Here is a 27727-nt window from a genome sequence, read left to right as displayed (position 1 = left end):
ATCTAGAGTATGGACCTTTGTAGAGGTGGCAAGATCTAAGTGGTGGTTAGAATGCTCTTGAAGGGTGGAATCGAATCCTTATTGTCTGAAGGGGGGAGATCCACCTGCAACAGACTTTGATGCTCAAGTTAGTAAAAGAGCTTTAGGATCTTTATAAGTATATGTAGGGATGTCAACAGGGCGGGTAGGATACGGGCAGTAGCTCCCCCATACCCTACCCGTTGAATAAATATACGCCCCGTACTCGTACCCATATCTGTCGGGTATCCGTTATATGGGTACCCACCTATTTTTTTCATATCCGCGGGTATCCACGGGTATCCACGGGTACTTGCGGATATTTACAAAATTATTTAAAAACAAATATTTGATCACAAATTCAAATAAAATAAAATAAAATACATCACTGTCATAAATTTTAAATAAAGTTTAAATAAACTCAAGTTCATACAAGTCTAAATAATTATAAAAGTAAATATAAAATGACGTTCAATACAATTGAAAATTCAAATTCTTTCATTAGTGCTTTGATAAAAAAATACACTTTCTCCGATTGATTCCTAAAAAATAAACAAAATAAACAAATAATAAACCTCAATCGTCATATGCCAAGTATTCTTATTTTAATTTCATCATTTGACAACAAGCATACCATAAACGTCATTGTCTATATAGGATTTTATGTATATGTCTAATTTCAAATAGAGGAAAGAGAAGAATGTCAAGGGGGTGTATCTCAAAGAAGACAACATATCAATATTTGAAGTATTGAAGAATGAAGACAAGATGTGCAACGTAGAAAAATTAGGCCAGAATGTTTTTTACAATATATATATATATATATATATATATATATATATATATATATATATATATATATATATATATATATACAAACAAATAGAGGAAAGAGAAGAATGTCAAGGGGGTGTATCTCAAAGAAGACAACGTATCAATATTTGAAGTATTGAAGAATGAAGACAAGATGTGCAACGTAGAAAAATTAGGCCAGAATGTTTTTGACAATATATATATATATATATATATATATATATATATATATATATATATATATATATATATATATATATATATATATATATTCTGAGGGTATTTTTGTGAATTAAGGCGGGTACGGTATCCACGAGTACGGATACTATGATACCCGTACCCGTCCTGTTAACATGCGGGTATCAAAAATACCCGTACCCACGGATAACAGGTATCCATTTTTAATATTTGTTTCCTACCCATTGCGGGTTTTATCCGCGGATACCCACGGGTACGGATTTTTTTGACATCCCTAAGTATATGAATGAGTATGAGAGACTGTGTGTGTTTTTTCAAGAGAATAACTATGTGTATTTATAGGGTTTTTGGGTCCTATGAGGTTTGTTGTAAAAACTGATAGACTTTATTGGTCGCTAGGGTCATTACCATATGTAGTATTATCCATGCCTATAGTTACTCCATGAACATCATTTTCACCATAATTCAGTGGCATAATATAAAGGCAGAATCATGTTGCAACAAAGATTCCATCATTCTATCACCCTTTTGGTTGTTGTACTTGTAAGACCTAGAAAAATTAAATAATTAAATAAATAATTATTTAATATAAATGTGGGTAATGGAATGTTTAGGGCATTTAATGTGGACAGTTATGACAAGGAATAATACTAGTTCAAGTGGTTGAGAGTACTTGGTTATTACGGGAGGAATGAGGTTTGAGTCCTAGGTATGTCATTAGTGTGTTATTTAATTATTTAATTATTTTTGTAATATGCTTGACCATAGTGCGTGATAATATAATCTTAGATGTGTAGGAATTATCATAAAAAATGAATTGGTTGATTGGTTGTGCATTGGTTTGGTAATTGTGTGGTTGTGTGTTTGAACCTTGATTGAACCTAAATAGGTTCCTTTTTCGCCAAAATTCTTTTTGCCATGAATGAGAAGGGTCAAAAACCCTAGCCATCTTAAGGAGCAGAGATGGAAGAAAGGCTAGGAAACCACCTTGTAATGGCCCTTGAATGGTCATTAATCCATTTTTTTAATAATTTTCGTTTTCTTGCCATTAATCCTAATTAAGGAAAATTAAGAAGCAATTTGAGAGAGAGGGTTTAGGTTTTTTAGACTACCATTTGGTGAGGACTGTGAAGGAAGTATTCTGAGCACAAAAACCTTAACCAAGAGACATTGGGGGGAAATTCTGCAAGGGTTAGAGAACGAGTTGGAGTTAGATTAATTATGGTGCAAGAAGGACTCTAGGATTTTCAATTGGAGCAATGAATACCAGGTTAGGGGAGCTACATTGCATCTTTAATTTTATTCTATGTGATTTCCTATTATAATAGATGCATTGTGTGTTTCTGTTCTGAAAAATCTGGGTTTCATCGCGTTTCTGGAATTTTTCCAGAAACCGCCAGGTGACTTTGAAGGTCCGTCAGGCAACTCATGTTGAATAAACCCAATTTCTGGGTTTTTGCTTTGAATTGTTTGGCAGTGATGAACTGTCGCTAGGAGACACGCGTAGGTGTGCTATGTTTTCAATGTTTGTGGGTTTCTAGGGACTTTAGGTACTCGTGGGAGTCTTTGTAACATGGAATACTGGGTTGATAGAAAAATTGTGTAGGGGTGAACCTATAATTACTACAACTGAATGAATTGGAGATTTCATGAATATGAGGGTTTGTAACGATTTGGGGAATTTTGGGTAGCATGATTTGGATTGAAATTGCTTGTGATTTTTCTGTGCCATCTAATGTCAATCAATTATATGTCGAATCGAACGTGTTAAAGAATGGTGGTAAGGGAAATTGGTTGACTAGAATGGATTTTGGGGAAATTAGGATTCGTGCAGGTGTAGTACCAATATGGAATTTTCCAAAAAGTGATGCACCGCTTGGCGACACATAGTTTTGTGCCAAGCGACATCTAGTGACAACAATATTGGAGGTTGATTATGTGATGCTCTAGTTGAGGGGTTCCTTTGGGGGTCCAAGTGGAATTAGATACGGGGAAAATAGGTGAAAATGGAACCCTTGGTAACTTGTATACCTTAAGTCATAAAAGTGATTGGGAAAGTGGAGTAATTAAAATTGGGAGGTGAAAATAAGTGAGGAAAATTAGTGCAAGATGGCTGATATTAGTATTGGATAGCATGAGTCATAATTCGTTGTAGTAACGGGTCTAAGTACTAATCATAAATTCGGTTCTCCTTTTTTCCTAGAGTTGGAATGGCAATTAATGAGGTCCTATTTATAGATGCATGAACTTGTGGTGATGCAAAAGTATGGTTGATACGTGGCATTGGATTAGTTGGAAATTACAGTGATGTTTTGGTATAATGACGAAGTTCAGGTATGTTTGGGTGACTGTGATATATGGGTGAGGAGTATGATTTGTTCTTCCTTAATTCTAAAGGTTGGCATAATTAAGAGAGTAATATATATGGGAATAGGTATGTTAACAAGGCATAAGTGGGGGGTTTCAAGACCCGTTGAAGGGGATGTATGTGACTTGGTAATTATGTTGTGTGTTTGTAGATGCCTTGAGTGAGATTAAAAATATGTTCTGTTGTGCCTAAACTAGTAAACTCGATGTATTAGTGTAGCCCTAGTGGTGAGGTCTGAACTGCCAAGCAATAACTATAAAACAGAGAACTTCTGAAGCGTTTGGCGCCTGGCGCCTGACGAGAGAGGTGATTCCGCTAGGCAATACCTGTGTGGAAAGTGCTCATTAGGACGTATGGTGCCTGATAGTGAGGATAGTTTCGCTAGGCGATATTTGAAAATTCAAAGACTTCTGGAGCGGGTGGCACCTGACGACGAGAGGCTTTTGCCAGGCGGTTTGCAACCAAACTTTGCCTGACAACGCTTAGGCAGTGCCAGACGATAATGCAGGGACATAGGTTTGTTCCAATGGATTGGTGTGTGGTCTACAATGCTTTGGATGATACCTTAAGTTTGGAGCTTGTTGAAGCATTCTTTAAGTTGTGTCTCAGAATGAAGTGTAAACACGTGGCGATCCCAAGTTGTTGCCTGGTGATATTGAAAAATCGGTGTGAGTATGCGAGTTGTGGCTCGTATGGATGGGCTCCACTTGATTAGGAAATCACGAGTTGTGGCTAGTGATGTTTTGAATCTTGTGTTGAGCATACGAATTGTGGTTTGTATTGGGAACTCCACCTAGCGTTACGGATGGTGGTTCGTAACAGGATGGTTCCGCACATGTATCTACGAGTTGTGGCTTGTAGAGGTGGAACCACGAGTTGTGGCAGCAAAGGTTATCTTAAGGTCATCATTTGAGGATGTAGAACGTGGATGAACATGGTTGTTGCCATGTTTTATGGAATCGGAGGATGGTGGTACTCCAACAAGTGTGTGTTCACTTTATTTTGGTTATAAATTATTTATGTTGTTAGCTCACCCTATCTATTTGTGTTTGGTAATAATCGTGTAATTCGTTACATAGGAGCATATAATGTTTCAGGTGGAGTTGGTAACGCTTAGAGTCAGAGAGCATATGTGTTTTTTTACTATCTTTTGTAAACAAATACTTTTTAAATGGACATTGAAATTTGTAATGGCTATTTTGAACTCATGTATTGAAGTTATAGTGCTTTAAATAAAGTTTAAATTTCTTGCGTTTTGAGAAAAAGGTTTATTAAATGCAATTTTTGTATTAGTATTATTTTATTTTATTTAAATTAGTAATATCAGGCCAGGATGTTACAGTGCTCATCAGTCGAATTGGAATCACAAGAATCATATTATAATTATAAATAAAACTCTTAACCCTTTTTGCACATAATCCAACCTTCAATGCTTCATCGTTGCTCATGGTGGTTCTCCCAACTGCAATGGGAGTAGAATTTTGGGTACCTCTACCATATGGTGACTGTTGCCGCCACTTCCCACTCTTCCTTATTTTTGACTATGTTCATCATAAATTTGATCACAGCAAGGAACTCAATCCTTTCTTCTGCCTCGCCAGAACTCATTTTTGACTACAACAAGTAGATTTTGGAGTGATTCAATCCCCCTAGTGACAACCTCCAATTCGCTATTGTCGAAACCATGGGTTGCGAAATGTAATTCCATCTAGATCAACATGAGATTGTATTGGAGTGCATAAGTATATTAAGGGTGCATAATGATTTTTCTAGAATTTGATAATTTTAGACCATATTTTGAAGGTATTTTGTAACTTTGATCTTTATTTTCACACTGTATATGAAGTTAATTTAACTTTAGCTGCAAGAACAAATATTAGAGTATCCAAGAAAATATTTTATGCAAGTCAAATGCTATTTTCGATGCATTTTCATCTCATGAGGCCATAATTGGAACTTGCAGTACTTGTTGAGGCATGTGTTATCAAAGCAATGGAAAAAAAACTAGTTTGACACTAATTATTCATACAACTTGAATAAAACATATTTAATGAAAGAAATAGAGTGTTAATATAGTGTTCTTAAAAGGCATTGCAAACTTCTAAGCATAAATACTCATGGTAGCTAATTGTGTGCAGTTATGGACCTAATGTAAAAAGTAAATACTACAATTGATTTTCTTTACGGTCGATGTAATATTTATTTTTTATATCAACTTAAAAGTCCATTCATATAAAAAGTCATTAAAATAGGACATGATATCACCTTCCTCTTACTTTTTCATTGTGCATGACATGACATGAACTCTTTTCTTATATTTCAATTTATTTTCTATTACAATTTAAAATATATAGAAAGATATATAAATATGGAAATATATAAATATAGGAATTTAGTTATGTTAGCAAAATGATTAATATAGTTCAAGTTATTTTGGTTAAGTGTTTATAACAACTGGATATCTTTGAACCAAAGTTCGATAGATGCAATAACTTCTCTTATGTCAATAGACACATTATTATTGCTCACATATCTTCGTGTGACATGTTTGTACTTAAGACAAATAATAAATTTACTATGTTTTGTAGAGAATGTTCTCTTATCCAATTACCAAAAAGATCTTGCGAAAAATGTAATCTTTAGAAGATCTCTGGAAGACTATGTTAAAGCTTCTTTTTTATGAACAACTTTTTAGGAAGGATTGTAACACCCTAGGTGGATATTACTAGACAAGGCAAATATCATATAATTTCGTTGGAATTAAAATAATATATAAAGTTATCAAGCACAGGAAAATTTAAAACTTATATTGATGAAGTTCAAATACGCTGAATTCTCCTTATTAAAAATCCATAATAAAGCTAAGCATCATAAAAACTTATTACAAAATGTTTACAAATAAAACATAAAGTAATCTTCCATAGTCTGCCACACTCCATCTCTAGGCATCAACGTCCTCACCTTGATTCACATATGCTCTCACGTGACACATACACGATCATTGCCAAACACAAACAGAAATGGTGAGCTAAAAAGGAAAAATAACACAATAAATAAACAATAAGAATTAACCCTCTCCCAATCTATCTTAGCCAAATTTAGTTCATCGACGCCTTTATAACGTTCCACCCCAATCTCATAACCAATATGAGAAAGATCTATTCACAACCTTGGTCCTTAGGGATTATCATGCTTCCATGAACCTACCTGCTCATGGTCCAACTCTACGGACCTCCCCGTCCGTAGTCCAACTCTACGAACCTGCCTGCTCGTAGTCCAACATGCGTGAACACCTGCTATGAACCTCCCCGCTCATAGCAGCCTCAGGTGTGAGCACGGAACATACGAACCTCCCCACTCGTATCCATACACTAGAGTACAACTGATACGGACCTCCCCACCTACATCAATCACGCATTTCCAATCTTCATTACAAACCTCCCCGCTCGTAACTAATCCAGCATTTCCCTAATCAAACCATCAAAATCATCTACAACAGACCCCTGCCCCTGAACTATCGTCTAACGCTACCTAAGCGTCGCCACGCGAAACCCCATTGTAGACCACCTGGCGGTTCCAATACACCATCGGGAATCATACTTCGTAGGACACCCCTGTTTGAAGTTATCACATGGCAGTCCAATCCGCACCGCCAGGCGTTACACCAGTAATGCAATTTTACTGATTTTAAGCACAACATGAACAATTCTAACACCCCAAAACTAATTGAAGAAAAAGACAACGAACACGTGACCCATTTTTTTTTTTGAAAAAGAAATGGTAAGATGAACTGTATAATTACACCTAAACCATTTCTAACGTGAATTGTCCCACCAACACTTTTATTAAACCAAAGTAAATTTTGACTATGTTTTTAAGTGTGCTGCACCTTTCACAAGCAAAGAGAGATAAAAACATATTACATTTGGGCCCCTAGTTTCTAACAAATACCTAATTAAGCATGATGGAAAAGAAAATACCAAATGTATAAAAATAATTGCAATTAAATTTACGTGTGTGTCATTTCTTGTACCAATCAATTAACATATGCATTTAAAGAAAAAAGAAAGAAAGAAAGAAAGAACTAGCCTTAAAATATCAAAACTTCAACACGTGATAATACATTGAAAGTGCAATCAAATGATGATGCGTCATAAGAGTGGTGAGTTTTTGAGCTTTGACCTTCTTGGACATGACGTTGGAGAACTTGTTGCTCGTGACCCACTAGGGCGACATGGCAAAGAAGAGGTGGTCAAGAGGAAGGTAACGAATAGGCATGCCACGCGTGGTGTGCACGTCGATGGTGTTGTCGTCGTCACCACCTCCACCTTCTTGGAATGCCACTACCATGTGCAAGGGTATGAGAATTGAAAGAATGAGTTTGGCTTCGGTTTTGGTTATAAATGAGAAAAAAAGAGAGAATTAGAAAGTGGTGTGTTGTATGTATTTGATTTCGAAGGAAAGGGTTATTGACCAAATAGGTTTGTTTCCCGTCGTGTGAAAATAGACTCACTCCCCACTTTCTTGAGTGAGACTTTTGTTCTAAGTGAGAGAGAGAGAGAGATGCATATCTCTTAAGTTGCGCACATAACAACAACAAATGCAGACGAAAGTTATAGTGGATTGAGGAAGAAGAGATGGGTGCTCTACCTCTGTTCCCACCATGGTTTGTTGGAAGAAAATTGAATGATTAAAAATGGGTAAAGGAAGATGGATTAGTGCGTGGTGTGTACGGTGGAAGAAGATGATCCAAGATAATGGAATGGAGTCGTGTGCAAACACACTCACTCCTCACTCTCTTGTGTGATCCTTTTGTTCTAAGTGAGATTGAGAAAGAGAGAGGTGCATAGCTCTTGAGTTGTGCACACAACAATAACAAATGTAGATGGAAGTTATTATGGATTGATGTAAATGTAGGATCTGATTGTGAATGAAGGAATTGGAAAGAAAAGAAAAGAGATAGGTGCTTTGCCTCTGCTCACATGGTTTGTTGGAAGAAAATTGAATGATGAAAATGGGTGAATGAAGATGGATTGATGCGTGGAGTGTAGGGTGGAAAGAGATGATCCAGGATGATGAAATGGAGAGTAATGTATGCGTAAGGATGATGATAAAAAAATATTGTTCTCACGACTTCACTGCCAAAAAAAAATTCACCACCAATCCAAATTTGAGCGAGAAATTTGTCACTCTGTTTATTGACAGATAAATTTGTCGGTAATAAAAATTTTAAATTATCGACGGATTTTACAAATTTGAAGTTATGCAATTATCAACTAATTTTACCAACAACAAAAATATATCGGTAATTGAAATTTGTATTACTGACGAAAATAAATTTATCAGTAAAAAATTTAAATTTTTAAAATAGAAAGTACTAAATTAGAAAGTTCTAAATATTATAGAATAGATTTATTATTTTCTTTAAATTTAATTTTAATTTTATTATCATAAAAAACCAATATAGTGAAATATTTCTAAAAGTGTGAAAAACAATTGTTCTTTTATAAAAAAAAATCTCCTTTTGGAAGAAATATTTAAGATATCTTATACTATTTTAATTTCACTATTTTGATTTTTGATGATAATACAATTAAAACTAAATTTAAAGAAAATAATAAATTTTATTCCATAACAATTAGAACTTAGTTCTTTATATTTTAATAATATAGTACTTTCTATTTTAAAAGTTTAAACTTTTGAAAACATTATATCATTTTAAATTATCTAATAAAAGTAATATATTATATTTAGGTTGAATAATATTTTTTATTTTTTAAAATAATCTTATATTAAGAAATATTTTATGGTAAGGTACATTTAAAGTTATATATATATATATATATATATATATATATATATATATATAAAATAGACTTTTAATTTCTAGATGTAATATCAAAGAATTTATGTCATATTTTTCGTCAAGTTTATGGAATTTAGTTTTAATAATGTGATTATTTACTAATATTTATACAAGCAATAAAATTAGTATCTTGGAAAAATTTCATATAGCATAAAATATGACAATTACAACGAACTTAATTCTATAATTTAGGCTAAAAATAAAATTTGCAATGAACTTAACCAATATTGATCTCGGCTTGGCCGAAGGCTAATCTTGACAAGATCAAGGTTAACATCAATCTCAGGTTGACTTTTTGGCAAGACAAATATTAGTATCGACCTGACTCAACTAGAGTTTGGTCTTAGTAAGACTAAGATCAATACTGATCTTGTCCCGACCGAATACTATCCTTGGTAAGAACACAATTAGTATCAACCCTGAATTGATCGGAAGGTTGACCTTGACAATGTTGGTGCAAAGTGGCTCTAAAATGGGAGGAGAGTTGAATAAAGCATGTAGACGAAATCTTTAAGTAGTGTGGGAATGGCATTTTTTATGATGTCTATCATAGATTGATTGCTGTTAAGAATGGCATCACCTTCTTCTTCCATAGACCATACTTTTCTCCTTTGAAAACGAGTGGACAAACTTCAATTTGTTGTTCACTAAATTGTTGACAAGAACTTGTCCTTTAGTCCTATTAAGAACTTCCCCAAAACTAGGCTCTAATACAACTTGTTGGTGCAAAGTAGCTCTAGAAGAGGGGATTAAATAGAGTTTGTAGACATTTTACAATCATTTTGTGCAAACATATTATAATAGAGAATACATGATAAGTAGTAAGGTGGAGAAGAATGCACACAAATATGTATACTAGTTCACCTCCACCTAAGGCTTCATTTAGTCTCTTAAGCCACTCGCTTAAGAAATTGACTAATCGACAACAACGGGTATGAACCTCTCCAGGTTACAATAAATCACTCCTCTCAGCTTCACAAGTCACTACAAGAAAAAATGCATTTAATGGGGGTTATTTAGCGGAGGTTGATATAACCTTAGTAATGGATTAACCTAACTGAGGTTTTTAAAATCTCCATTAAATTCCAAAGGTTTAAAGTTAAACTTCTGCAAGATAGTGTAGGTTCTCAAAACCTTGGTCAAATTACAAAGGTTTAACTTTAAACCTCTAAAAAATAGTGTAGGTTTTTAAAACCTCTATTAAATTACAAAAGTTTAGTGTTAAATCTCTAAAAAGAAGTATAGGTTTTTAAAATCTTTGTTAAATTACAAAGATTTAGTTTTAAACCTCCAAATAATAGTATAGGTTTCTTTCAAACTCCAAGTTCAAACTCCAAAAAATGTATATAATTATTACTTATAATCTTTTCTGCCAATTTCTTTTTATGGAAATATATGTAATGTTCTTTAAAAATTATTTATTAAAAAAATACATGTAGATTAGTTTTTTTAAAAAAAGCCTTCCATAATTAATTCACGTAGATTTTGTTATATAAAATTATCCTAAAGTAATTATACTTATTATGATATATTTTTTAATGATTAAATTAAGTATTGTTATCAAATTAAAGAAAAGGTATTTTATTTTTATCATAATGTTTATTTTAATTCGCAACAAACTAAAGATCCATTTTTCAAATTATAAGACATTTTTCCTCTCACATTTGTCAAACGTTGTCTATGTTTCTTCTTCAACCACTTCACAAGACCACGACACAATATTTTTCGCACTTCCTAGCAACGATCTTCAATCTTTATACGCATTTTGCTTTCTCCTTTGCTCTTGGCAACATCATTCTTCTTGGTCTTTCGCTCCTGGCACATAGGTTTGAATTTTGATCTTAGTGGTTCACTCTCTTTTAGGTTTTTTTTTGCACTTTCATTTTCTCTTCTTGCTCTCTCTCCCCTCTCATATGCTCTCTCTGTGATTGACATTATTATTGTGATTTTCACATGTTATTGAAATGGTTCTAGCATTTTATTATTAATTGCTATTTTATTTTTTACAGGTTCTAGTGTTCTGTCATTTTAGAGGTTCTGTAATTTTCATAGGTAGGTTTTCTCACTTTTTCTTTGATTTTCAGTTCCAGTTGTGGTTTAATTGTATTTCTTTTTTGTGTAACTCTCTTGCAGACATATTCTAATCCTTTACACAACAATCCTTGTGCTAATTTTATAGGTTAACTTTTTTTGTATCTTCTAACAATGTAAAAGTTAATGAGAGGGGGAAGTAACATTGTAATATGCAGAAAGAATTGTAGTCGTGTGGTGGTGAGAGTTGGAAGAGAAGGTGATGTCATATATTTTAGTGCTATAACTAGAGGTGGCTAAGTTGATAGTAGGAAACTTTTGCAAATTAAAAGTTCAATACAAAATTTCTAAACTCTTGCAAAAGCACTATGTGTTAAGGATCATCATAAGATTTTAGAAAGGATAATGGTTGATCTTGCATTTATGAATAATTTTGAAAATGGATAATTTTTCTAATCTAATGCATCAAGTTAGATAAAATTTTGAAAGTGGATAATTTTACTAACCTCTTTGCTTTGGATCCTACATTCCGTGGAAGTGCATCCAAAGATCTTAAACATCAGGTTAGCAGAGTGTAAAGATTGAATCTTAAAAGTCATATAGCAAAGTTAGTCTGGCTCCAAACCATTAAACTACGCAGTGCACAATACATTTCTTTGAAGATTGAATCATTTTTCCAGTTACAATATGTTAGCTATGACTTTTCAATTTCGCACACCAATTTGCAATTCAAGTTTCCAATCAAAAGAATATATACTTTATACGCACATTTAGGAGTGCGAATGGTTTAGTAACTATGTGCATTTTTTATTTGACTGGCCATCTTCAATGAAAATTACATTTTATAGATTTAATGCTCTCGTGATGATTCAGTAGAGGCCCATTATCTTGTAGAACTAGTTCATGTAGAAAAACACTAAGAAAATGTGCTATAATATTAAATTCAATATGCAATTCCCAGAGAGCAGTTAGGAAATAATTAAATACCTAAGTTACTCCACGTTTCCAACATACGAGTGTCTTTTGTGTGCAGTTTTTCTTTACAAACCCATTGGGGTGTGACCTCTCTGGTCTACCTATACTCTTCAGAGAGGATGAGGAGTATGTTCAAGCCTACAAACAGATCAAGTAAGTCTTTTTTAGCTATAAAGGTTTCAACAATGGCTTCAGTCATTTTATTACACATATAGATATCCTTCTTCTGTGACATAAGTCTACATGTATATGTGACAGTGATAAATTGTGTATCTTGTATTTTCATAGTCAAAGTGAGCTATATGGGTAAATTCTGTTTTACAGGTACATGAACTATAAAATTCTCATACATATCTGTAGTGTTGTAAGAGTTTAGCATCTAAGAGGCCATAAAGTATACTGTATCTTCTAAAGAGGTATTAAAACCTTGTGCTTTAAGTCTTCCTACTAGTGAATAATGAAAATTTGAGATTTCCCACTCTCATGCTTGAAGGGTTAGATTTAAATTATTGGTTACTCTTAGCAGATGAAATGTGATTGGGGAAAACATTGCAATTAATTCACTGTCTAAAATTAAATTATTTCTCCTTTGAAAGAATAAAACATGGATTATTGTACTTTAGTAGTCACGAGATGACATCATGTTTTCTTGTCACAGTGCAAGTAGTTTGTTCTAACTTTCTATTCCAGTCAACTAACATAATTTATCAAATACACCCCACTAGCCTACCTTTAATTAGACAAAGCAAAATTCCAGTTATTTATTAGTAATACTTGACAGATAAACTAAGAGCAAATTAATAGTTGGGTAAACAATCACTACATATAAGTGGATATCAGAGTTTTATATTCTGTCATGGCAACTATAAAGCCAAATTCTACATTTTTTTATTCTTATATCATTAGGTACATTTTATTCTTTATTAAATATATTTTTGTTCTCATAAATAGACTATTCTTAATTGATTTGCCTCGAAATACACAATACATTGATGGATTGAATAAATTTCTGGACTTTGCATTTTCTTATAAGAGCATTGAGGGTAAGATAATTTATCCATATTCAAAATGCAATCTTAACAAATCGCAAACTCGAGGAGCAACGTATGAACACTTAATTCTTCATCCTTTTCCAAAAGGGTATACATTTTGGCTTCTACATGGTGAGACAAATTATGTACAACATATGATTTCAATATCTCCAATTTTCCAATCGAATGAGGATAAAGGTTTTGCTAATGATCCCATATGTGGCATGGTTAATGATGCATTCTAGAATTTTGTAAACACTCAAAATGCGGACAATCATGAGAATATGCGACCTGAATCAAGCCAAATGATGCTTGATGAAATTACTCAGTATATGAAGTTTATGCATGATGGACAACAAAGTTTGTATGAAGGATGTGACAAATATTCTAAACTTTCTTTCTTGCTCAAATTGTACCACATCAAATGTCTATTCAAAATGATTGACAAGGCAATGTCAATGATACTTGAGTTGTTAGCAGATGCCTTTGATTATGCTAAAATCCCATCTTCATTCAATGAAGCTAAGAAAATCATTAATAAGCTTGGCCTTCATTACACCAAAATTGATGATTGCCCAAATGATTGCATGTTATACTATGGAGAAGATAAAGATAAGGAATTTTGTACGAAATGCAATGAATCTAGATGGAAGAAAACGAAGAAGAGCAATAGTATTGTTGGTGCTACTAAGAAACAAAAGAAAGTTCCAACTAAATTTTTAAGGTATTTTCCATTCAAGCGACGCTTACAACAAATGTTTATGTCTTCTAAAATAGCTGAGCATATGCAATGGCATGCATCAAGAAGTACACATGAAGGCATATTAAGGCATCCAAGTGATTCTGAAGCATGGAAGAACTTTGATCTAATGAATCCTCAATTTTCTTCAGACCCTCAAAATGTTAAACTTGGTTTGGCTACTGATGGGTTCAATCCATTTTGTGATTTAAGTACATGTCATAGTACTTGGCCTATTGTACTTATACCTTACAATCTTCCTCCTTGGATGTGTATGAAGCCAAGTTCATTCATTCTTTCCATGATCATTCCTGGTAAAAGAGCACCAAGAAATGATATTGATGTATATTTAAGGCCATTAATAGAAGAATTAACAGAGTTATGGAACACTGGGGTTGAAACTTTTGATTCACATAAGAAAGAAGTGTTTCATATACATGCAGCTATATTATGGACTATTAGTGATTTTCCTGGTCTTGGAACCTTATCTGGGTGGAACACACATAGTGGGTTGGCTTGCCTTAGGTGTAATTTTGACACAACTCCTAAGAAGATTAAGGGTAAATTTTGTTTCATGAATCATCGACGTTGTTTAAATGCAGGGCATAAATTTAGATTATGTCGTAGTCGTTTTGATGGAAGTGTGGAAAATAGAAATCCTCCTTTGAGAATATCAGGAACAAATGTCTTACAACAAGTTTAGAATGTTAATATTGTATTTGGAAAAGAACCAAAAGTTTAGGAACGAGGGAAAAGACAATGGAAAGGTCACCACCCTACTGATGGCCCTCTATAATGGAGAAAAAAGAGTATAGTTTTTGAACATCCTTTTGGGTGAACAATTTATTGCACCACAATCTAGATGTTATGCACATTGAAAAAATGTATGTGATAATGTGGTCTATACATTATTAAACCAAGGTAAAAAGTCAAAGGACAACCTAAAGACACGAAATGACTTAAAAGATTGGGGTGTTAGACCTGATCTGTGGCCTGATGCAAATAAAGATATCTTCCGGCTATATATACATTGACAAAAGAAAATAAACATATATTTCTGAAAACATTGAAGAACATCACTGTTGCAGATGGCTCTCAAGTAACATTAGTAGATGTGTTGATATTAAACAATCTAAGCTTGGAGGATTGAAAAGTCATGATTCCCATGTTTTGATGGAGCAACTTCTACCTTTAGCAATGAGGAAAACGTTCCCTGAAGAAGTGTGCTCTATTTTGATTGATTTATATTCCTTTTTTAAGCACTTGTGCAATAAAGTTTTAAAAGTGGATGAACTTAACCAATTGCAAAATAGAGTTGTTCTCACATTATGTCACATGGAGATGTTGTTTCCTCCTGCATTTTTTACAGTCATGGTTCATTTGATTGTGCATTTGGTGGAAGATGCCAAGATTGGAGGACCTGTCCAATATAGGTGGATGTATCCCATTGAGAGATATTTGGGAAAATTGAAGTCTTATGTGCGTAACAAGGCTCAACCAGAAGGGTCAATAGCTGAAGGCTATCTAGCTGAAGAGTCCTTAACCTTTTGTTCTAGATATTTAGATGGAATTGAGACTATATTTAATCGAATAAGGCGTGTTGATGACGAACTTGACACCATGGCATCTAGTGTAAGTGATTTGTTTCCACCAGTTGGAAAACCAATTAGGAGTTTTACTTACTTCTCTTAATCAACAAAGGAAAAGTTACAAGCACATCGTCATGTATTGACTAATTGTGCCCAAGTTAACCTTTTTCTTTAGTAAGTACTTTATCTTTACAACTTTTTATTATTCATCTACATTGAGGACTGACCATGTAATTATCTCATTTATTTAAATTAGAGAATTTAGAGAAATTGAACGAAGACAATTAAGAAGTCGTACACGATCATCCTCTATTTTAAATAAGAGAGTTCATAGAGAATTTGTGGAATGGTTTTCTCGTCGGGTATGTTTGATTTACATTCTTAAATTTGATAATATTAAAGATATTCAATTATGTTGATCATATTTTCCTCTTTTTTTAAATAAAGAATGACTTAAATGGATCTTACTCAGATGATTTAAAGTTCTTAGCTATGGGTCCAATTGATTGTGCAAAACGCTACAATGCTTACAATGTTAATGGCTTCAAGTTTCGTATGTTAGAGAGAGATGATGGACTTAAAACACAAAATAGTGGAATATTTGGTACTTTTGGGACAAGGAGCTATGCAAGTAGCATTGACAATCAAATGCAATTTGGCGGTGTGCCTTATTATGGAAAATTGGTAGACATAATTGAGATCAACTATAATGGTCGATCTCTGTTACTTTGTTCAAATCTATGTGGGCTAATACAACTACTTCTAGAGGGATTATAACAGATGACTTGGGATTTAGATTAGTAAACTTTACACGTTTAATACACATTAGTGATAATGATGATGACGAACCATACATTAGGCTGCAGAAGCTCAAATGGTTTATTATGTAATGGATGAATTAGATAAAAATTGGAGCATTCCTGTGCATCTAAAGCCACGAGACTTATATGACATTGGTGGAGATAATGATGTCACTTTCCATGAATGTGAACCATTTGAACAACAAAATTTAGAAACTTTATTTCCAGATGGAGAAGGAAATATACCATTAACAAGGTCATACTGAAATTGAACATTTCTATATTAGTTTTTTGTTTAAATTATCATCCATATTACTTATACATGCATTATATTAGATAATCATAATTTAATGAATGTGAATTGACTTGTATTAATGTTATTGTTTATAGAATTCCTGATGATGAAGAAAATATACATGAAGAAGACTATTAACATAGTTTCAGCCCCTACCCAAAATAGAAGTGGCCAACCATCATCTATAATGTCTCCACCTGCGCTTCATCCATCTTGCCCAAGTAAGTTAACTAAGTTTCACCTATAGTAAGAATTGAAAAGTTTCACCTACTCATACTCCAAGGCCTAGTAATCCACCTCAACTTCCATTTCCGCCACAGTCCAGCATAACACCTCAATTTTCATCTCAATTTGGTATGATGATTATATTTCCATGTTAAAAAGTATCCATGTTGCTTTGGATTTTTTTCTATAAGTAGGAGTAAGAAATGTAGTATAACTTTTGTTGATAGTTTGAGTGTTTTATAATGTTTATGTGTTTTTTACGATTTTAATAATAGATTGTGTTCTAATATAGGTCACTGCATTAAAGTCACAATTGGATGAATAAAATAAATGAAATGAAGAACGTGAGAAAAAACTTGATGCAATCATGAACTTCTTTTCTCAAAATTATCAAGGTCAATTACCTCCTGAGTTGACTATGTTCAATTCTGCACCAGTAATGTTTAAGACTGCATAACTTCTTTTATTTTTCAGAGTTTACATTTCTAATTATGATTCACATTTATACTATAGGTTTCTGATCAAGGAAGTGTGCCAACTAATACAACAAGTTCTGGACATGAGGAAAATCATATACGATAGTTGAAGAATATAATATAATGTGGAAGTTAACTGAATCATTTTATGTTTTGAGAACCATTGCAATACTTCATGATAGTTTTTGCTAACTAATATTGTTCTTGAATTTGAATTTGAATTCGTATATTTGTTATACTTTGATATACATTCAATCATCTATAAATAATTTGTTAATTTGATGAGTTTATATCTATTTATGTATAACTTCATTAAATATAGATTAAAAAATATAATAAATGTAAATAATTGTGACTGAAAAAATATATATGAATACATAAATGATAAATGAGTAAAAAATAATATTAATAATTTAAAAATCTATGGTACTTTACGAAGGTTTTGAAACCTATAGTATTTTACGGAGGTTCTGAAGTCCATGGTATTTTATAGGGGTTTTGAAACCTATGGTATTTTATGGGAGTTCTGAAACCTATGGTATTTTATAGAGGTTCTAAAACCCATAGTAATTTACAAAGAGTTCAAAACCCATGATATTTTATGGAGGTTTCAAAATTCATGGTAATTAACTGGGGTTTTAAACCCACAAAACTTAATTGAGGTTTTAAAACCTCTATTAAATACAAGAGGATATAAAACTTCGGTTATTGATTAGTGCTTCCTAGGGTTTGTAAAAACTCTGGTTAACACATTCTCCAAGGATGGTTTAGCGGGGGAAATCGAAACCCCAGGTAAAGAACTTAGTAGAGGTTTTAACCCTGGGTAATGTAAAAATAAACCTCCGTTAAAACCATTTTTTCTTATAGTGAGTTTATCCTCTCTAGGAATCACAAGTATAAACCTCTCTAGGTTACAATGAGTTTAAGCTCTCCAAGTATTTTGTCCTAATCTCTCATCAAGATCAATAACTCACAATTACAATAATCAAATAATCTCTCACACAAGAGAGTTACAATAACATTCATAAGGTTTCACTTCACATAATGAAGGATATACAATGGTTTTGCTCAATCCAATATACATGTCCAACAAATGAATATGATAAAGTATTCTCTATTTCTCTTTTCTTTTCAAGAATAGATTTGACATAATTTTAGTACTTTGATTTTTTTTTTCACTCTCATTTTTTCTTCATCTAAGTTTCGATATTTTTAGTTGCACTAGACCTTTTAACCATTGATGCAAAATATCTTCATATCTTGAAATATCTTTGTCATTCTTCACTTAGAAGTTCTTGATATCCAATCAAAATGTATTGCTTCTTGTGATATCCAATCAAAGTGTATTGCTTCTTGTAAATTATCAGTTATTTTCTTTTCAACCATTCAACAATTTGAATTTCAAATATCATAACATTGAGGCTTCAATCATCTGAATATACTTTTGCAGTTTTCAAATAAACTTACCAAAATTTGGTTAAAAAGATTAAATTCACACATTTCTAAAGATGGAGAACTAAATTGGTCAAAAGTTTCGAAGATAAACTAATTTCAATTTTCACTAAAAAGTTAAGGAACCAAAAACATTCTTAACCCAAATTTTTATATTTCCTTAACTTTTGAATAAATATTTCAAATTTCTTTATATATGACGTTGACTTTCTTCATTATTTGAATAAGATGAAGTTTACCCCATTTATTTTATTTAATAAAATATTTATTATATTTTCTTTAAAAAAATATTTAAGATCATTTTAAAAATTTTAATTTTTAATTTTCATAGTTCTTAATTTAGGTTTTAGTTAATATAATATTATAAATAAAATAAAGAAAGATAATGTACTTCATTAAAAGTGTAAGAAATGTAAATCTCTATTTAAAAATGAAAGAGAATATAGGTATTAAGTTAAAAATTATAAGAAATGTAAATTTTTATTTATAGTTTTTAATGTCAATTTATTAAAAAGCCAAAATAAAAAGTCAATGTATATTTTAAAATTGAAGATAGTCTAAACGTGGAAAGACAAGTATATATATTTTTTATTATTTTAAATTGTAAACTCTATTTTATTGGATGAATCTTGATTGACCTGAGTTGTAATGTATTTTCTCTAAATGCATTAAATAAGAAAGAATGCATAGTTTCTAGGACTAGTACTAAATAATAATTGTTATGAATATAAATGCTCAAACATCCATAATGGTGACTAACAATGATGAACCAAACCCATCGAATTGGCAATGGATGTCTCAGACGTATTTCCATAAAATGAATATTGGCAAAGTCCTTGGATCTGTCGTTTCTACCGCTCCTCTTTGGATCAAAAGGTGTCAAATCACATAAGTGATTACATTTGGTATATTAATAGTTTATCTATTTTATATTAAGATGTTGCATCGAGGTGTACATGTATTATTACTCTTTATTAGCTAAGTTGTAAGATGAACAAACAATCTTATGTATTGTTGTCAAAGGAACTAATTTATCTCATGATCTAATGTAAAAGTTAAAAATGATCGTGAGAGGTCTTAAAATTTGAGATTATTATCTAATTCTTTAGGCCCATTATACGGTTTAGTATTAAATTATTTTATAAGTTTTGATAATAACATCTTATATGTATTATATGTTCAAATGTGAATCAATTATCTCAACATTCTAACATATGTTTTTGTTGACTATCTAGTATTTATAACAAGTCTCACAATATAGAGTCTAAGAGAGCAAATGAGTTTTTAACATGCGTTTAACTCGTAAATAATTTGTTATAATCAGATGTTTTCTATATAAAACTTAATAGTTGACACATTATTTTTAACATCTATAATATTCATGTTTGGAAATAGTTTATTACAAATGTGTTAGAAATCCAAGTGTGAGTCTAAGTCCCACATTGGCTAGAAATGAGAAGGTAGAGCACTATATAAGGATAAAGACTCATAAACCTATTGCCTTAAGGTTTTTGGTTGAGAATGATATCAATTTCTTATGTGGGGGCTCAGGTTCATTGGTGTTGTAATCTAGTTAAAGATGAACGACGGTACAAGAAAGGGTACTCGTGGTTGGGAATGCTTCCGCTTGAGGGGGAGATTGTTAGGGTAAAACCTCCTCTCTAAACCTTAACAAAATGGTCTTATAATCATCCACTTAAGGAGACAAGCATTAACAAAAAACATGAAGATTCTCATTCAAGTTCAATCAAAAGATCAAGTGTTAACTAAATAAAAATTGCAATGATCATCTTCCAAGCCTATATAAAATATTCAAGTTGAAGATGAAGAACACAACTCCAATTAATATTTTGTCTTATAACGATCTAATACTGTTCTTTGTGGGTAAGTGATATCCTTTGTGCGTTATCTAATAGTTTTCTTTCTTAAACATTTGACACAAGTTCAAAACCAAAGCTTATGAATTTTTCCTACGCTAAGAGGGTCCAAATTCTGTTAAAAAATGTTCTTGAAGCTTTCTTTGTGCAAAATTTGTGATCAATGTTATGTTTGAAAGGAAACATGGAGTTTCACTTGGTTTATTCTTTTTTATTGTGTTGATCTTGTTGTATGTGATATTGTTTTCATTTTCCCACTTTCTTTTGTGTCTTTAGACAATCTCTAGATAAGGTTTCCTTGTATAGTAAACTAATAAGGTATTACTATATGTAAAATAAAATCTTGTTGGGTTGAAGACTTCGTTTCTTGAATTTTGGTTGTATTATTTTAAGACTCTTAAATTTTAGCATTAGCCTAGTGGGACTGAGCAATTGGATGTAGCTTTTGAATTAGAGTGAACTAGTATAAAAATTTGTTGTGTATATCTTTCTCTTTCTCTATCTTTCTTTATCATTTGGTTCTTGGCATTATTTAGTTTTGTTTTTGTGGATAAAATTTAAAGTAATCAAATCCTATATTTATAAAGGATATCACAACCAACTGTTGATCGACTCGAGATGATATCATAACAAAGAGGATATAACTCTTCCTTAATCAACTCTTGATACTAGAAAGGACATATGTTATATGCACTCTAGAACCACTTCAAGAGGATCTTAGCCTTATCTACTCTATAATCACCCAAGAATATCTATGTTTTATCAACTCTTGTTACAAGAACACAACAAATAACCACAGGAAACACTCCATTTGAGCAACAACCAAGAAACACTACTGGAACACTCTAGTTGAACAATATTTAAAAAACAAATAAGGAAAATTCTCTAGAAAAAAAAAACAGAAAGAGTTTACCACCACATAAGCAACACTAGGACTTCATCAAACTAGCATAATCGTTGTTTACTTTGAAAGCACTTGAAAATTGTGTTTAGCTAAGAATATATTAGTGTGATTTTCTCTATATGATGCAAAAGTTATCTAAAGGATTTGAAGTGAATATCTATTAATAGAATTTTCAAGCCATTAATTTAAAACATTTTCTAACACATTTAATCAATTAAATCAAGGTCTTAATTTATTATTCTAATAGAATTTTGAAAAATAGTTACAATGGTTGTCTATAATAATCGATTATCACACATTTCAATCAATTAAACATGCTCCTCGTTAATTTCACCGAAAAAGTTTAACCGATTAAACAATATCTTAATTGATTATTAAATTGAGAGTTTGAAAATACTTAAAGTGCTTTCTAGGTTAATCTATTATTTTACAAGATAATCGATTGTTCTATTTTGAAAACCTATCAAGAAACAATTTAATCAATTATATAAAAATATAATCGATTAAAAATGGTGAAAACCATTTTGAGCTTGAGTTTAGCTTTAGAAAATTGTTTTATCTTTTTATTGTAGGTTATATGCTGAATTAGAAAGTTCTAGTGAGTACCTTGTGTGAAACACACAAACATGACAAAAAAGCTAGACTTTAAAACTTGAATCTTAATCACCAACATCTACATCTTCTCTTAGGTATTTAATGTTGTGAGTGTTGAGAAATATTGTTGGACTAAAGTGATTTAATGAATCCAACCTCAACTTTAACATGTCTTGGTAGATGAAGAACAATAATATAGTTGTTTGTAATGGTCTAGGTTGTTTAGAGTATTGTGTGTGTATGCCCAGAATTTGGATTGTTTGGTTCAATATGATAAAATATCTCAAAATAATTTAGAACTTTCTCATTAACTAAATTTGGTGTTAAAAATAGTTTAGGTGGTTAAAGAATGATTTAAATATGTTAAAAAAAATTGCTAAACATATTAATGACTAAGTCTCCTTATGATTAACTAAAATATTAGTCATCCCATACTTCACCAAAAGAAGAGGAACAAGCTAAACTCTGATTCATGGTTGGATACAAGTCATCTTTAAGTCATGTAAGTTCAATATCCTCCAAAGATGAAAATGATTACTATCAAGTGTTGCATGTATTTCAAGAGTTGTATAATGAAGCAAATAACTTAGTTGTGTCAAAATAATTTATTAAAGGGACTAGATAATTGGCTAGAAAATAATGTTAACAAGCTTGAAGAATAATTAACAATCTCAAAATCAGATTTAGAAAACTTAGAACTGATTTACAAAAGTTCTTCTTACAACCATTATATGAAACTATTTTTGAAGGATTATGAAAATTGTAAAGTAAAGTATTTGATTAAAACAAGCTCGAAGTTGACAATGGCAAAAACTAACTCCGAAGTTGTTCTAGGATCACAAAACTGTGTTTTTGAAAAAGCTAAAATTGGATATAAGCCTACTGATAAATGTCTAGTTCACTTAATATTTCATATGCTTTTGAACACTTATCATGTATGAAATTGACATATTTCTGGGTGAAACACACCCTTTTTTACTTTAAATTACAAAATGAGAAGTAGAGAAGTGAAAAATTGATGTTGTCGCAACCGAGATCGCGGCAGGACAACGAAAATAATTTAAAAAAGTACAGAGGAGTCGCCACCATAGTTTATTATGGGAAACTATTGAAAAACCGTAAAACAAAGGTTTTTGAAGCCAAATTTGGATTCGAGAGTTAGTTACGTGTGGGCAAGGTATTAGCACCCCCACAACGTCCGTCTTAAGACGGTTCCCTATTTAATTAAGTGTGTAAAATATAATTTGATGTTTAAAATTATTTGTTGTTCCCTAAAACAAAATAAGAAAAAACACATACAAAAACATTAAAGATTAAAACAAAATTATTTTTTTATTTTTTTGGGCCCGACGAGGATTGTACCTCGCTCCTACGTATTTCCATTTGGAAAATCAGGGATAACGTATTTCTTTGTAAAATATTTGTTGTTTGATATTATTATGTTGTTTTTTTTAATTTTATAGATTTTTATGTATATGTATATTTTATTAATATAAAGAGAATCCGAGATTCTACATGATAAAGATTTAGTTATCAAACAAATCCGAAATTTGACATGATATTTAAGATGATTTTATAATTTCATTTTTTATTATTACTTATTAAAAAAAGAATTAAAAACCTATGAAAGAGTGTTTTGATTATCAAGCAAGTTCGAGACTTGACATGACATTCAATACTCATATAACAGAAAAATATAATTTTTTATTTTTTTTATTTATTATTATCCTTTTTTAGGTAGAATTAAAGTCTTCGAAAGAAACCTTTTTATTTATCAAGATAAAAATAAAGGGAAAGAGAAAGGTTGAGCACAGTAATGACAAGCCCGCCCAAAATCATCTAACATGAGAACCCCGAACACATTTAATCATACAACAATTCAAACGATCAGATATATGATGTTATAAGAGAATCATGAAAAGCATTAGGAGAAAAGAAAATTTACCTTAAGGTGACCCCTTTTGTGTGTACTCTATAATAAAATAGAGAGGAGTTTTCGAATTTTTTTTATGTCCCCCATTGGAGAAATTTTGTTATGCTTATATAGGCCGCTTGGGGTACCACTAAGATCCTAGTCTTTAATTATAATAAAATATATGGGGAAGGAATTGGTCTTATTAAATCGTTGCATAATATCCACGGTATTGATTATAATTATTAACAAAATATTGTCTGTAATTACTAGAATCATATTTTCTTTCACATAAAGATCGTGATCAAATCATAACATATTATTCATATAATTGATTCTAATTATTACCAGAAATACTTTCTTCTAAATATTAAAATCGTATCATTCTCTAAAAGCATTATTATCGGGAATATTTGCTTCTAATTAAAATAATACCTTCCTAGTCTAACAACACAAAGAGACACATAAGTGTAAATGAACGATATTTATTCAAATTATTATAAAAAAGTTGCTCCTACTATTATTTAAAAACAGAAATTATGAAATGTTCTTTTCTAACATGTCATGCGAAGAGTGTAAATAGCAAATAGTGGGGGTAAAAATATGTAAAACATTTGGCCTCATGAGAAGAGTGTGATAATTAATAATAAATTAGATTCTCATTCTCTTGGTTTTTTTCTTTTTTTTTCTTTTTTTTTTCTTTTTTCCCACGGTAGAATTAAAGTTTAAAAACCTACCATACATCAAAACATATTTTTATTTTATTTTATTATATATTATTATTATTATTATATTATATATTATTTTTATTATTAAAATTCTTTTACCCAAACAAATACATTTACCTGGATGAAATTGGGTGTTGACAGCTGCCCCTCTTTACTTAGATTTGACTAGATAGTATGAAAGTGAAATTTTCATATTATCCTAGTAAAAGATAAGTAAAGATAAAAACACAAATTTCGTTTGAGTTTCAAAAATAAAAAAGTGAACTCGACCATTGCCTCGTAAAGGGCCGATATAACCAAAAGAAAACTTGGGCTCGACCATTGCCTCGCAGAAGGCCAAGATACCAAAACAAAATCTGGGCTCGACCATTGCCTCGCAGAAGGCCAAGATACCAAAACAAAACCTGGGCTCGACCATTGCCTCGCAGAGGGCCGAGATACCAAAAGAAAACCTGGGTTCAACCATTGCCTCGCAGAGGGTCGAGATACCTAAAGAAAACTTGGGCTCGACTATTACCTCGCAGAGGGCCGAGATACCAAAAGAAAACCTTGGCTCGACCATTACCTCGAAGAGGGCCGAGATACCAAAAGAAAACTTGGGCTCGACCATTGCCTCGCAGAGGGCCGAGATACCAAAAGAAAACCTAGGCTCTACCATTGCCTCGTAGAGGGCCGAGATACCAAAAGAAAACCTGGGCTCGACCATTGCCTCGCAGAGGGATGAGATACCAAAAGAAAAATTGGCTCGACCATTGCCTTGCAGAGGGCCGAGATACCAAAAGAAAACTTGGGCTCGACCATTGCCTCGCAAAGGGCCGAGATACCAAAAGAAAACCTACGCTCGACCATTGCCTCGTAGAGGGCCGATATACCAAAAGAAAACCTAGGCTCGACCATTGCCTCACAGATGGCCGAGATACCAAAAGAAAACCTGGGCTCGACCATTGCCTCGCAAAGGGCCGAGATACCAAAAGAAAACCTGGGCTTGACCATTGCCTCGCAGAGGGCCGAGATACCAAAAGAAAACCTTGGCTCGACTATTGCCTCGCAAAGGGTCGATATACCAAAAGAAACATGGGCTCGACCATTGTCTCGCAGAGGGCCGATATAGAAACAATTTGTTACCACTTTGAAAAGGGTTCTAAGAAGGACTCATCACCCCGTGAGAATCAAGTTGATATTTGAGACAAAAAGAATGCATAGATGCATGAATGTATGAATGAATTCCAACCAACCTTGTTTTCCAAAACTTCCTTATGCCAATTTTGTCTTTTCCATTTCCTTATATTTCTATTTACTTCCCTTCTCTCTTTATTATTAATATTTTCATTATTATTTTTTACTAGCATTTATAAACATCTTGTTTCCTCGATCATCGAATCCATCTGAATGTCGCTTCACCATCTCAAAAGATAAGATGAAGGTTGTAACAAATCCTAACACCCAATGTCAACACAAGAAACCATTTGCTTAATATTTCCTTTCGACACATCATGTGATCCCCTAGCGGACCGGAACTGAATGGTGTAATGTAATTGTATTATTCAACACAAGTAGATTTGTGCAGATTGGTGAAGTTGGAGGATAAACTATATGAGGACAAAAAAATTGCCCTTGTTTGGATTCATCGTATAAAAACGTGATTCTGGTGTATTTGTTCTATTGAGTGTTGGTAAAATGGAAAGGATTGCCCCAGGGTATTTTTCTAACAAGCTAATGGGAAGACGTTACCCCAAAGGCTTTATCTTTTCTTTTTCTCTTTTTTTTTTCTTTAGTAACAACAATTACAACCACAGTCTTTTGTCTCAAACTTAAGCTTTATGAAAAATAGAAGAATCATTTTTCAATCAGTGTGGGCTTTTATTAGGCTCGTAACGTGGTCAAGGTTACACAGGTTTTGAAGAAAGGATAAACAAGCCCAAGTAAAATTTGTGGTTTTTATCTTTGAGGCAAGGATTATCAGCCTGTTTGTTTCAACTTTCCTCACAACTTTGATCAGCATCTTTCATTTCCTTTTATACGTATCGTCACCACTTTGTAACTCTTTCTCTTCTTACGTTTTCACTGATGCTGGATCATCTTGATTTCATTTTTTCATTCATTTTATCTTGAATTACTTTTCACTTTTTGACTGATGCTTTCTCACATTTTGATTACTTGAACATTGTATTCTTTAGTTGAACTCTTCATGCTGATAATCCTTGTAGTGGGGATAAATTTGAAGGAAAGTATTGTTGTTAGCCCAAAGAAGGTGCAATGGATATCTCATTTTGTTAAGACAGAAAGACGGCCACACATCATTTTGAATCCTGATTCGCTAATCCTCACACAGATTAAATCTTAAACAAAATTTACTGGTGCTCAAATCTTGTTACCTTTAGTCATTCACTCATGTTATTCATTCCACTTTTTTCTTCTCTCTTTTTTTTCTTTTCTTCTCTTTTTTTTAGCCTCGGGGATTTAATTATCATTCCCATAAACCAAAGTGATACATCCTAAAACCATGTGCCCCAATGTCATATCCTTATTTCTCTTATTGAGCAAATGACTAACACCTACTTAGAGCGACCCCTTTTTATTTAGAGAGAAGGATAGACTTGGGTAATGCACATGATATGTCAAAAGGAAACGTCAACTCTAGCATCCAATATGAAAACACTGAACTGCGAGAAAGTGTAGGACCTTCACCTTTATTTTATGCCATTTTTGAAAAAACATGCATTCGACGACTTTGGTAACAAAAGATTAAACACGCTTTGCATTTTCCACTCTTTATTATTATTATTATTATTACACATTTATTATTATTTCACGACACCCTTCAGTCTTTGTCTCT

General features: G+C 32.3%; 2 pseudogenes; both read left to right on the top strand.

Moving 5' to 3' along the window:
- The first annotated feature begins 7543 nt into the window (after positions 1–7543).
- On the top strand, positions 7544–14877 carry LOC114180666 (uncharacterized; annotated as a pseudogene).
- A 335-nt stretch (positions 14878–15212) lies between these two features.
- LOC146887076 (uncharacterized) lies at positions 15213–16861 on the top strand (annotated as a pseudogene).
- Positions 16862–27727: the final 10866 nt, after the last annotated feature.

Source organism: Vigna unguiculata, chromosome 4, assembly GCF_037176805.1.
Source record: "Vigna unguiculata cultivar grain cowpea cultivar isolate G323 ecotype 2 chromosome 4, ASM3717680v1, whole genome shotgun sequence".
Classification (NCBI taxonomy): domain Eukaryota; kingdom Viridiplantae; phylum Streptophyta; class Magnoliopsida; order Fabales; family Fabaceae; genus Vigna; species Vigna unguiculata.
The sequence above is the reverse complement of the archived record's forward strand: the minus strand, read 5'-3'. Positions and strand labels throughout refer to the sequence as shown.